This window comes from Cryptotermes secundus, unplaced genomic scaffold (assembly GCF_002891405.2).
Source record: "Cryptotermes secundus unplaced genomic scaffold, Csec_1.0 scaffold56, whole genome shotgun sequence".
Lineage (NCBI taxonomy): Eukaryota > Metazoa > Arthropoda > Insecta > Blattodea > Kalotermitidae > Cryptotermes > Cryptotermes secundus.
In genome coordinates, this window is record NW_019744407.1 from 424,197 (window position 1) to 438,432 (window position 14,236).

A 14,236-nucleotide genomic window follows, 5' to 3' on the forward strand; every position below is an offset into this window, starting at 1 on the left:
CATGAGTTCATCCACGACTTTTTTTCTCCTGGGATAGCGCAGTCTGGCAAAATGGGGTATGGGACACGCTGTACTAGTTCATAATGTCGCTAACAGATGCTGTATAAATATACCCATTTTAACATCTAATGTAACCAATGTATGAGTAGTGTATATATATATATAAGTACTTCTGAACAAAAAAAAACACTCGGTCTGATAAAATCTTTCCTACTGAAAAGACGAAAAGTAATCTCTTCACAATTGGATATAACGTTTAAAGTTACAGATGTGTAGGCAGCGCGTAATGAAGGTGCTTTAACCTCAGCAGCGCCCGGTTCATGCACGTGGCCAGCTTCATAGTCATGCCGCTTTATTCTCGATAAGCAAAGACTTATGCTCGCGGTAACGTACAGAGAAGTCCCTACGTGGAATCGAACTCCTGCTGTCAGGTTCAAAGTCAGTCACTTTAGCGACTGAGCTATTATCACTCGTGTATTTAGCAGAACGTCTGAAACATTTAATATACCACACGCTGAGAACTTGTGGAATTCAAGTGTGACTCGAGGAGACTGTTATATTGCTTGAGGACGTAGAAGTTTTCCTAGCCTTATAACCACAGGCGCTTACTTCTTCAAAGCAACTGGTAGCCTCTAGTGTAAGAAAATTCAAGAACTTCGCAATAATTTTGACAAAACTGCGTTTAAGTGAAAAAATGCTGCTTGTCTTTGCAGTTATGGAAAAATTATATACCCAGCTAGCAAAGCGAATACGACTTAAATTCAGGTGGTTTAGAAAATTAAAAACATTGTACACTAGAGAACAAAAATATCAGGTCTCTCGTCACGAAACCTTCCTCCTGGAACAAAAGGCTGTCACAGAAACGAAAAACATATGTACTCCGAGAAGCTTCAGGAACTCATATACCCATTTAAATGCAAACATTCTCTTAAAAAGAAAACAGCTGATGTTTCGGTTGTCAAAAAATTAATTTACGAACTTTCCATGTTTTCTTCAAGAACAAATAATATCAGATAATCCCATGGCACGAAGGCACACGAGACGTGGAGGTACAATTCTAAGATCGCTAATTGTGGCCATACGGCCGCGCTGACACGAAAAGTGGAAAAGAAACAGAAAGATGCAAGATAGGTTAATGGACCACAGGAAACCCTCCAGGGGTTTAACATGCGCTTATGAAAGAGTCGAACTTCGCCTATTAAGATCCTACCGACTATCCTGCCCATCAACGACACAAACACTTCAGGATCTACATTAACCAGTACTAAAACCACACTTCTGGCCTCCACAGATAGCTGCAGAATTTCATATTTACTAGCTACTTAGGCCTAATGGCATCCACTCATTCGTAGGTTTGTCACACGCTTAATACAACCACCTATAGTCCATTCGCGGAGCCGAGACAGCGTAAACAAAGCAAGCCCCGCGTCGCCACAGCTGACAGCAAGGAGTGGACAAAGCGCGCAGTTACTTCAGTGTACTCACTGCATTCGGACGCACGTTAACCTGCATTAAGACTTAAGAGTGAACTTTGGACGCCCCTGCAACCGTACACGCATCATGTGATCGCTGCATGAGTTCATTCAAAGAGCGAAGGAGATACCGCGTGCATTTGTTTACGAGGACTCCCTCGTCTCCGCGAATGGACTATAGGGCTAAAGGAAAATACTCGCCACCGACCTCCATTAATTATTCATGGTGTGTCCGCTCCTGGGTCAGTTTACTGTTATCAGCAAGTCTTTCCTTGGCTTACTCTTCGATCCTGAAGACGACGATACGTTCCTCCGAAACACCGGAAAACACCTGCCAGACTACATGCTTACATCCCAGAAGATAATGGTCTTCACAGCCACAGCCATGAGACCCTCAAATTTAAGGACTGGGGAGAGGGGCCGCGAAAGAAAGTGGGTTCTTTATGGCGTCCGTTCACTATGAGATCCAGTATAAACTATGTTTATCGAAAGCGTCGGTGTGGCAGTGTGTCACAAAAAGAAAGGACTCACAAGACACAAAGGAAGACGTTACAAGAACCTGACACGTAATGTTCCTGTTTCAAGCAAGAAAAAGGAATAAAAAGTGGTAAAGTATCTCGAATTCGAAGTGCAGGGGCGTTTTAACGAGTTCTCCTATAATGAAGTAACAAAATATTATTCTTCCCTGATATATGATTATACCACACCAAAACCGTCCAGCCTACAACAAAAATTACAAGTCTCAAATAGGTCCCATATCTGAAATTTAACCAGCACATCTTTTGGGGGGGACGACAGCCATTTTGAAAAAAAGTTATGAAAGTTCAATTCCGGCTTCAAGTTGGCTGTGGTTATAATTATACTTCGACAAAGGCCAAAATAAATTTCTCTCAGCATTTACTTTCACTCACACCTGTGTATGGCTTTTGAAATGGAATAAATGTCCTTCATGTGCACGCGTATATTTTATGCACTTCGTAAAAAGACCGCATGAAATTGAAAACTCATGAGCTTTCGCCCGTCTATCCATTTGAATTTGTATTCCTAAAGGAGTGTACAGCAGGCTTATCCCCCTGTACCCATGAGCCAAGGAATACGAAAAACATGAAGGTTATACTCTCGAACAGAGGTTCCTCTTCTTACTATGGGAACCTGCTACAAGACAACAGCCGACTCAGCTAGATAGAGTTCCTCTAGGCATCTTTTTAAAATCGGGAGTTTGCCTTCTACTGACATAGAGAGAAATGTGGTTGAAACAGTCCTGTCTGTTTGCTTTTGGTCTAGGCAAATTACTTTTACAAAACATAGCAAGCTGCTATTAGTTAATTTCAGTGTGCGGCTTAGTCTGGGTATCCTCGTGACTCAGACTGAAAACCGATGTCTCAGAACTCCAGCGGCCTATGATATGCACGGGCCAATGGCTGCAGTCTGCAGATACATAGTTTCCACGACGACGCCTGGCATATGATATGGTGTAGGCTGGTAGATGTCTACCGACGTTTCAAAGGGCCATGCTGCCTCCAACTACAGGTACTATGACGCAGGCCTGTACGGCGTCACAGCCCAGGAACACAGTAATATTAACTGTACATTATCCGTGTATCATACCGAGGGTAAAGGGGGCTGCGATTTGTAAGCAGGAATTCCCAATGCCCCAAACAGAGATTAAGCACCACCCACTGACCACATGTTTGCTTGTTAACAGAATTTCCCGAGGCACCTCAAGCAAGATGTGCAACCAACAGTTCCGGGGAGGAAAAAAAAGAACATTCTATTTACACAGTGTGTGTGTTGATCCAGGACACATGCAAGATAAGATAATACTGTTTTCCTTTGCTGTGCTAATTTTGCTCACATGCTGCTAATGTACTTTTCAGTTTACTAAAAACCTTGAATTTTAACAAAATTAGTTTCAATAACTCTTCCAGGTCTCTGTACTTCTCTTCCCCTCCCCAGTCCGAGTTTTAATAAGGGGGCGGAAACAGTACAACCCCTGGAGATATGAATACACCATATCAAGCGCTGTGGGGGTGTCTGTAGGGATGTAAGCGCAGAGGGCAAACGGGAACGTTCACATGAAGAATACAGTTGCTGGAGGCATACTCATTCTGAAATGCTAAGCTGGACGAGGCACTGAAAATCAGGTTTCTATAGACTGCTTCATGATTTATTTATCAGCTTCATATGCATCATAACGCCGACAAGCTTATTACAAACCAGATGCGAAGATGATGCAAGGAAACGACCATGGCCCATTTCAAGACACTAACCTAGCCTAAGCATTAGTGAGGTTCTGAGAAATACGTATAACGCATCACGGATAATCAGTTTTCTGGCTGAGATGCGAACCCGGAGCCACACAAATATAAAAACTGGAGTGTCACCGTGATGTTCGGCATCTGGTTCGAAGTAGTAACACGGGAAGCAGGCATAGGTCAGGTTAAAAATTTGGAAGTGGTCCGACCATCAGTAGGTAATATCCGCACGGTTATTAAAGCTTTTTAAGACAGAAAATCGTAACGCCAATTAGACGTTTCGTCCACATCAGCTTCCTTAAAGTCACATCAAATTATGTTACTATACGAAGCCGAGAAAAGGGCAACGGCTTTTGTAAGATCTTATCTTCACCTTACTAATCACGCCATCCCAGAGAGAAGTTCCCACATTCTGCCTCTACATATCAACGGCACAAAGGTAGCTACTGGATTAAATTCCTTCAATTTCAATGGTTACTCGCATTATACAGGGGTCGTGGTAGCGTAGTCGGCACAGTGACTGGCTACGGGCTAGACGCCCGAGGGGTCGGAGTTCCAGTCCCGGTAAGGTCAAAAATTTTCTCCTCTCCAAGTCATCCAGATTGGCTCTGCGGTCCACCCAACCTCCTATCCAAAAGGTACCGGGGGCTCTTTCGCCTGGGGTAAAGCTGCCGGGATGTGAAGCTGACCATTCACAAGTTTACCTTTTTTACCTCGTATCATACAATACGCGGGTGTCCATGGTTTTTATTGTTTTAGGGCCTTCAAGCTAATGCTGGGGCCATGAGACTACTTTCGAAATAAACCACGATCGCTTCAGCTACGTCACTTATGAGTGATACTAAGCACCTTACGATACATCAAAGCAATTGATGTAACGTCACAAAATAACCAAGTAAAATACCAAAATATACTAAAACCGACGATTCAAAACATAGCCAGAAGACCTGGTAGGGTAAAAATATCCCTGTTCTTAGCTAATTAAGCACTACCCCGTGAAGGTGTATGGGGGAGTGGGTGTATAGATCCATATTTTTTTGACCTCGGCACTAGCTGGAGGTGGGTTGTAGCTTCACGTCCCGGCCGCTTTACCCCTGAGGCAAAAGCCCTCGGTACCCATTGGATAGGAGGCTGGGTGGACCCCAGAACCGGGTCTGAACGACGTGGAGTAGAGAAAATTCTTGATCCTATCGGGACTAGAACTCCGACCCCTCGGTCGTTCAGCCCCTACCAAGTCGCTATACCGAGTGCGCTATCCCGGCTTCTTCCAGAAAACCTGGTTGTTATCCCATATACCGTCGACTTAATGGATTTATTTCCGATTTTTAATACTGTTCAGCTTATAAGCGCAGTTAGTTCCCTGGGTCCTAGGGGCTGTATATCCAAGTTTAAACCGAGTAAAACTGCGACAGAAATTGGAATAATAGAACCTTTTAGTCCATACACAATTTTCAACTACTCATGTCTCAGACACTGCGCCCTTGTTTTCCCAAAGAATGCGGAGACAGAAAAATTAACAACTAAGGCGACGATAGGTTATGTACATAGGTACACAAAATGAATACTTAATGGGGTCGTCTGTCTACATGCTACATCTCCAAAGCTACTCTATGGATTATGATGAAATTTCGTCCCACGGTCTACCCAAATAAGTTCTGCGGATTGCCGGATCAATATAACCCCTCTTTATAATACGCCCACTCTAAATGTAATTTAACTTAAAAGAGGTCCACTGTAGCATGAACATTTCGTACACGACTTATTAAGACGCCGAGATTTTGTTTGAAGCATTTTTTTTATGTTGTGAATATTTCAGTGCGTATTTCCACAGTGCTTTATTTCATAATATATCATATTTCCAACATATCATTTGTCTTCGATAAACGTTACTGCTAATATTTTAATACAATTTTTAATACCATTATTTTGTATACTCTTAATATTTGAGAAAGTTAATATTGTAATTCCTATATTTCTAAAATAAGCTTAATTTTATAATATAAAAGTGTTACACTAAATATAGATCCATATTTGGGGGCTCAAATAACTTTAGTTGAACGATAATAACACTGCCTGATGATGGTCCCATGAGGACCGAAGCATGTAACGGTAGGAAAATAAAAATTCAGTCTGAGTACCGATTGATTATAACCACGTTTGTTGTACTGACGGAAAATTTACTGTACATTTGTACATTGTACTAGACTTAAACAGGGGAGCCGGGATAACTCAGTCGGTATAGCAACTGGCTTGGGGCTGGAAGATCGAGGGGTCGGAGTCCGAGTCTAAGTAGGGTGAAGAATTTTCTCTTTTCCACGTCGTCCAGACCGGCTCTGGGGCCCACCCAGTTTTCTATCCAATGGGTACCTGGGCTACTTTTATTGGAGGGTAAAGCGGCCGGGGCGTGAAGCTGACCACTCATCTGCAACTAGTGTCGAGGTCAAGAAAACGTGGATCTATACATCCACTCCCGTATCTGTCTTCATGGCGTAGCGCTTAATTGGTTATCACAGACACTGCTTACTGGGCTTAAATTGCCGATCACACTGGCCGCGCGGTCTAGGGCATGAAATGTCTTCGCTCGCTCGAACGCTGGGATCGTGGGTTCTAATCTCACTCAAGGAATGGATGTTTTTCTGCGTTTATTCTGTGTTTGTGTTGCCCTGTATAGGTAACGGCCTTGCGTCGAGCTGATCCCCCGTCCACGGAGTCCTACCAACTGTCTAAGATTAATAAACTGAAGTGAAACAAAGAGTTTCACGGATGCCTATGCTTCAAGTGGAAGCAACAGGATTATATTAGATAAGATAGAAAGACACAGACAAACAAATAGAATGAAACTGCTTAATAATTATCCTTCATATTTTGCAATATAAATTACATCTCTTACATTTTATGTAGCCCAGATGTTGAATACAGCAGTACGATTCACTGCAAAAATAAGCTACGACTTGCTCACTGCTTTGTTTCTTCTACTTAAAATGTGTATGTATACGTATGTATATATGTATATGTATGTATATACATAGCGGTGTTTGAATTGTGTAATGCATACTGGTTTCTTTTTACGTAGATGCTGTATTGTATATTCGGCCCTACTCATGGATACATCTGAAGGTTCAGGTAACATAACAGCAGGTTTACACATTTAACCCAATGGCACAGCGGTAAAATAGACATGAAGTCATATAAATGCTAATTGTGTATAATTAAGTTACCTTATCACTGAATCACGGGCTTCAATGTTGGTAAGACAGCAACATATAGCACGGATCGCATTTCACTAAGGCAGCTCACTTATTCCATTTTGTGGGCACACACAAACACTTAACATGTCTTCCACATCAGCAGCATGAATGGCAATGATTCTCCATATGAAACAGCGTAATTATAAGACCATTTCACAATCACACATGCTTGAATCACTATTTATAACTGCACTGCACTTTCTTCGATTGTACAAAGGTGTAATGAGCGAAAACACTACACGACAACCTACACGCTTATTAATTAATACCTGATTCTGGTGGCAAGGTCGTGTTGCCTGTTATGTAAATGAAGACATCAATACATATTTATATCAAAATGAACTGTACACAAAATATCCTAATTTTCTGCACTTTCAATTTCACCGCACCGCGCAACAAACCAGTCATACCCAGACGAGCGGCGAAGCTGTACTGAGGCAGTTTCTAGGCCACAGCACGGACCCACGTTCTCGTTCTGCTTGGCTCCGTGTGATTCCAACCCGCGTGAAAGTTGTATCTCCAAGTTCAACACAGATGGTGGCCAGACCATCGGTCAACTGGGGCCTACCGCTTGCTGTTTACGGCAAGTCTTGTCTTCCTGGACTTTTGACTTTCGTGCCCTCGAAGATAAACTGGTTTCTGGACATATAGCCGCGTATACAAAATTCGGTCTCTTAATTTTATCATTTACGAATTAGGAATATGTGTATGTAGTCCCATAAAATAGAATTTTCTTAACGAATTTAAAGCTTACTTCTACAGCGAATCCGGCCTATAAAATATGTTATTGCATTTAACAGCAGCAAAAATCCAGGATAAGCCAGCTGGTCCGGGCACAATATTAACCAGGCATATGCCCAATGCACTATCCTTACTTAAAACGACGCTACAATACAGAATTACCACTGCGCAATTATTTAATCTGTTGCTGACGTAATGGACTAACCACTTCACATTTCAGTCAAGAGAGCTTGTTATACAGGGGTAAAATAATTATGCTAATATTGAAGATGTTTTCATGACGACGACAACGACGACGAAAACACATTATTTATCATTATGGGACATATAAAAATCGTCGAAAAGAGGAAACTATAAACCGCTTTCCTTACCTTCCTACCCGAGCAACATAACGGCATGGTACGGGAAAACATAAATGTAAAATCTGGCTTCATATGCCCGGTGTTGCTGGAACAACCCAACTGCGTATCAGATGCGTGTTGTTCTTAATGCTGGAACCATTACACCTGGTTTAGATATGTTACATTCTGGAGAAGACATCTTGTTATTTCTTCCATTTGCTGATGGCCAAATCCTTGGCGAGATTGGGAACGCCGGGGCAGGGCGGGAGGGGAGGGATGGAGGGGAAAGAGGAGTGGCAGCTAAAATAGCGTGCGCGTGCACGGCATGGCTGAAATCTAGCGACAGTGGCCCAGTTTATAAAGAACACGACTGCCTCTTAAAACTAAGATAAAACAAAGAATAAAAGCGTAATACCATGCAACATATCAGCTATAGGAAGCGAGGAAAAGCAGTTAGGCCTATTTCGTAATAAAAGAACTAATGGCTCCTAACAAAGGAAATGGATTAATTAAATGGTATATAGAATATATTTAAAAACAAATCTTGATTTTAAGTTGAAATTATAGAATTTTCGCTCCTGGTCACCACCATTGCTATTGGTCTCTTTACATTCAGCCACTAGGGCAGGCAGATAAAGCCAGAAGTACAAGGTTCAGGTTTGAAAAGAACACTTTCCTTATTACAGGAGACACCACCACTCCTGATAAAGATCAGCTTTATGGTTACAGACAAGCCGGAAGGTCACGGGTTCAAGTCCCGAGGAGGTCATTCGATTTTTTCAGTTGACCTAATCCTTCCAGCCGCACTATGGCCCTGGGGTCGACTCAGCCTCTAACAGAAATGAGTACCAGGAATTAATTAAATAATTTTCCTGGGAAGTAAAGCGCGGCTGGCGCGTAAGGCTGACAACCTTTGAGCCGATTGTCTAGAATCTAGATAATGTGGGGCCCTCAACGTCTCACAACCCTATGGGCCTTCAATGCCTGTTACAGGAATATCTTTACTTTTTATGGTTACATGCGAATACCGAATATTTTCGCCTTAGCTGCTGCGCTTGCAGTGCAAATAAAATACATCGAGAGAGTCCTATATGGCTACATGAGAACATCGTCAGGCAAGCACAGTAATACAGTTACTTCACGCAATTCTGTGCGTAACATGGACAGTTCCATCATTAGAGACAGGCTGGCCACCGGGCTTCGGCGCCGCCCAGTCTAGACCGGCTCAGGAGACACCTTACACTCTTACCTTACGGGGAAAAGCAGACAGAACATGAAGCTCACCTTATTCTAGTGCCGAAGAATGCCTGGAGCTATATCTTCACCCCTCATAGATCTTCATGGTGTAGTGATTTATAATTTAAGCACTGAGACTTCGCCTTTACATTCATTCAATTCATCTACGAAGGAAACGTCTGCTTCCATGAGAGCTGTCTCGAAAACTGAGACTGTAATTAAAACCCCTTTTCAGCCACAAATTCAATAACAGCATGAAAAGTCTGTGTGTTTTATTTATGGTCTCAACAGTGGAAATTCTCAGTGCAGACTACAGGCAGAACAGTCTCTCCCGCTACCACACTATAACCGGATGACGGCACGCGTGGATTAGCCTCACGCAGAGACGGAGTCTATGGGGGAAATATAATATGACCCGTAACAATGAAGGACTAGCAGCTCCATTTCTAAGTTCTTACAAAAATCCACCTGTCCATTTAATGTGCCTATATACTGCTTACGTAAGGTGGCAAGGTCACGTGTAAATGAAACCAGCTCATACAGAACCTGACGTCCAACAACGGATGGTGTTTACAAAGCGCTATACACAGTACAAGGCTAGTGTGAGGTTATTTGAATTCAGAAGAACTGGCAACTGAATGGCACATGTTGGCACAAACGAGGCTCCTCAAACTGGCATCTTAACTCACAGTTCCACAAACTTCGTGTATCGCTTCAAAACGGGCAGAAATGAATGGATTTGCTGAAGCTAGTGTGTTGATAGTAGGGGATACAATTCCCACAGCAACTATCAGCGTCTCTCATCAATCTCAAATAGCTGCGCATTTTCTGTATTAGGTAAAGGTAACGCTATCCCTGTAACAGGACCATGTCTGTGGTCTAGTGGCTACAGATCCAGAGGTCCGGGTTCGATTCCCGGCGCTACCAGATTTCCTCTGAGAAGTAGTGGGTCTGGAACGGGGTCCACTCAGCCTCGTGATGATAATTGAGGAGCCATTTCAAGGAAATAGCGGCTCCGGTCTAGAAATCCGATGTTAACGGGCGTGGGGATTCGTTGCGCTGGCCACGCGACACCCTCTATCCGCAAAAGTTGGCACTAACTTCGTCTACAAGCGGCGGTTGCTCGGTCGGTATTGTTCGCTTGAGGACTAAAATCACGGAGTTTGTTTGTATCCCTGTAACAGGCCGTGGAGGCCCAAAGGGCTGTGGGACGTCAAGGTTCTCACATTTTGTAGACAATCGACTCACAGATGGCGGTGAGGTTGTCAGCCCTACGCGCCCGCCGCCCTTTACCCCCCAGGAAAAGATTCCTGGTACTCATTTCTGCTAAGAGTCTGAGTCGGCTCCAGACCCACGGTGCGGTTGGAAGAATTAGGTCAATTGAAAAGAATCTAATGACCCCATCGGGAATCGAACCCGCCTCAACCGTCCTACCTCTTGCCCCAATTTTCTGTATTGGGGCTTGGAGAACCGTCTGAATCCGGTATGTAGAATCAGTAACTACAAATCAAAATCAAAATTAAGCATGATTTAAATACAAATGAGACTTTACATAATTCTAGCAGTTCTACTTTAATATAGGGAAGTTAAGGGTTTACCAAACGCGATTAAAACAGGACAAAACTGTTGAAAGAAATTTTCACCATCAAACCTCACACAAGACTGGTTCGGGCATTCAAAAGTTAACGGGGGGGGTGATACACGGACAGCATGGAGATCGCATAAACCTACTTTCATTTTCTCAGAATAAGGAAAGTAGGCTAAAACAGAACCCTAGAGTATTGCAAAGACATAACAGTGGGCACTTTCTTCTTCTGCCATAATCATTGTCATTCCACTGATCTGCTGCTATCGCAGAACAGAAGCGAACCGCAACTGACAGCCACATTTCCATGTCGTAAACACGCGCACCATCAGTCTGCTTCTATAATACTTGAAGAAAGCAGTCTTCTGGGATTTGGCACCGTGTATATGTGGTGCTAACCGACGTTTCGGAGGAACGTATCGCCTCCATCTTCAGGGTAGGAAAAAAATATAAGAAATCTGCAAAGCGAAGAGACCGGTAAAACCGGTAATACTTGTTCGGGGCTGTACAAAGTGTGCAAGGTTGCAATGAGAGGGTCAGGAAGGGCATGGGTAGGCAGATGTGGATAAAATGTTAAAAGCATGCACCCCGGCCGCCTTTCCTGTAACTACACGTATATGTCGCCCTATTCCCACCTTCTTTGTACTTAAATTCATACAAGTGAGGACCCATAAGCGTCATTCATTGGCAAGCCCTCCTATAACAATCGCCTATTCTTAGACATTTTCTGCAAATGAACACTCATCTCGCAAGCGACATGCAGTTTTGAGGGGTTTCAAGCAATTTATATCGATTTATAGAAACTCGGTGGTTAAAACACACGCAGCTTGATGGTCTAGAGACTTACTCATGGAACTGAGTACTTCTGGAGGAACCGCCAATTCTGCAGCTACTCAAGAATTTCCCAGCGTTTTATAGAACCAGAAGGTCCATTACCGTGTTCACAAGAGCCCTCCACTGGTCCCTATCCTGAGCCAGATCAATCCAATCAATACCATCCAATCCTGTCTCTCTAAGATCCATTTTAAAATTGTCCACCCACCTACGCCTTGGCCTTCCCAGTGGTCTAGAGACTACTGGAGCATAATCAAGCTATATCACCTAGTGTCGAAATAAACGTGCGAGCAATTGTGCAAAACTGAAGTTTATAAAAAACACGGAATTTAATTCAAGACTGGCGTAGGTTCTATTCCCGGTATTCGAGGAACTGGAATATTTCTTTTCGTCGCATCGAGGTTCACGCTGCTTCCTGTTCAGCAGGTTCGGGAAAATACTTTTTCCCAGAGATAAAGGCGATTGAAGAATGAAACTATCTACTCACCTCCATCTAGTGTTATTTATATTTATCAATCCATCAACTATGCAATCTATTTCTACTCTCCCTGCGTACCCTGTTTTACTATTATCTCTGAGCCTTGGTCTGGCGGGAACCATATTAAATCTCAGCCAGAGAAGTCGGCATCTGTGCCGAGATTCGAACCAGTTACCTATCGAATCCGATTTAGCCGTGTCACTGTTTGAACTGTTCAGCTCAATTACTTGAAACTATGAATTAAACGCGTACTAATGATCCAATGCAGTGAGTGGGAAAAAGCTATCACAGAATTTGTAGCGTCACATGTTTAGTTTTTTCTATGTTTACAAATTTCATTACAGTTGTATTTATCTTCACTGTCGTCTTTAGCATTACGCACATCACGGCCCAACCCTACGAAGCAACGTTCATGTAACTCCCCGAATACATCGTAGTACCCCATCAAGCCACCAGATGTCACGAACCCAAGAGTCAGATCAACGAGGTCAACGTACGACACCATCTCGAGTGTCTGGGAAATGCAGTTCAGTCTTCACGGTGTCTGCACTGTGCCCATTATACCTTATCAAAGGCAAGCAATCTATACATATGCACAGCATATTATTCCCTAGCAAGTAAATGAGATGTGGGAATTAAACTCTTAAAGCCATGAAAAGAATGAACTGCTAATTCTGATCTGTGAATCATTTACCCGAATTCTTACAAATAACTTTCTTCACTTCTTTACCACATTAATAATTTCATGGTGTGATTTCAATGGCAAAGCACCGGTCATTTCATAAACATTAATTTATGCCTCATATTTTTTTGGAAGTCTTAAACAATTTACCGACCAGCTCACGCGATGAAACGACGTTTTATTTGAGCAGCTTATCGTTAAATGTCTGATAAAGAAACTTGTATGCTGCATTACAATCTGTTTAAACTGGCAGTCATAGTCTGTTTTCACTTACATTGTCGGCATTCATCGGCAGAAAAGCAACATAAAACATTATTGTAAGATTTGAGGTTTCTCAGGCTGTGACTATGACGTTTCGGAGGAACGTATCGCCTGCAGCCACCTGCTCATGCTGGTTCTTCGCTCGCGGATTTTTCTTCCCTGAAGATGGAGGCGATACGTTCCTCTGAAACATCGGTTCACACAAGATCTACACGGCGCCACATTCCAGAAAACGACATTCTTAAAACATTATTATTCTCCTACTCCAGGGACCTAAATCCGAGCCGAAAGAACCTCCGAGTGCATCCGGCTTGCAATTTCGGTAAGACGGCCTGTCAGCTGTGCAGATTATGGGAAAAGCAGTCAGATGATTGAGAATCAATACGCGTGAAGGAAGCAATCGTGGACTCTTGTGAAGGTCGGCCAGGAAAATTATCTACAGCCCTAAACTGAACACGGGACCTCCCGAATATAAAGCAGGAGTGATAACCGTCGCTATGTAATCGATCATTGGTCAGGGTGTTTATTCGATGCGTACTATTAAAACCATATTCTAGAACCCAACAGCTATGCGATGAATTGTATAAACTTTTTAAGCTCTGCCTAAAACATCTGAACGTGTCACATTTGTTTCAATGTAGTTCTTCATGAAATGCGTTTTGTGTACAGTACGCCAATGGGGTGTGCCGATATTGTACATAAATAAAGGGGGCTCAGAATGTGTGCTTAAAGTATGGAAGACCCAAACAAATGTGATGACGTGACAGTTGCAAATTTCCGTAGTCATGTGGGTGCTAGGCCTATGCAGAAACAAAGAAGGGACAACCCCGCAATCCGGCTAGCTTGTTCTCTCGGGTGTCCTGCACCCCATGTAATTCACCCCATCCACGCCAAGTTCTGAATACAGACATAACAATCAATCCTATACAGGGCAGCACACAGTATGCCTTTTCTATCCATCTTCAAACTTCATTCTCTGCATCCTGTTTTGTTTTAGCATCAGAGAATACGGTGGCAGCCTACACAACAATTTCCTTACGAATAACAATATAACTAAATAAAACTAAATTACTAACACTGTCAGTATACGTCAACCACAATAA

At 42.9% G+C, this 14,236-nt stretch overlaps 1 protein-coding gene across 2 annotated transcripts in view; it reads right to left on the reverse strand.

The window, feature by feature from the left end:
- Window positions 1–14,236, reverse strand: part of LOC111874680 — a 536,164-nt gene that overhangs the window by 307,353 nt on the left and 214,575 nt on the right. Inside the window, exon 1 of one of the 2 annotated variants that reach the window (XM_023870380.2) lies at window positions 6,946–7,459. The exons of the other annotated variant lie outside the window; for it this stretch is intronic. The gene's annotated coding sequence lies outside the window, so the exon portion shown is untranslated. Of the gene's footprint in view, window positions 1–6,945; window positions 7,460–14,236 lie in introns of those variants that run through there. 2 annotated transcript variants of the gene reach the window in all.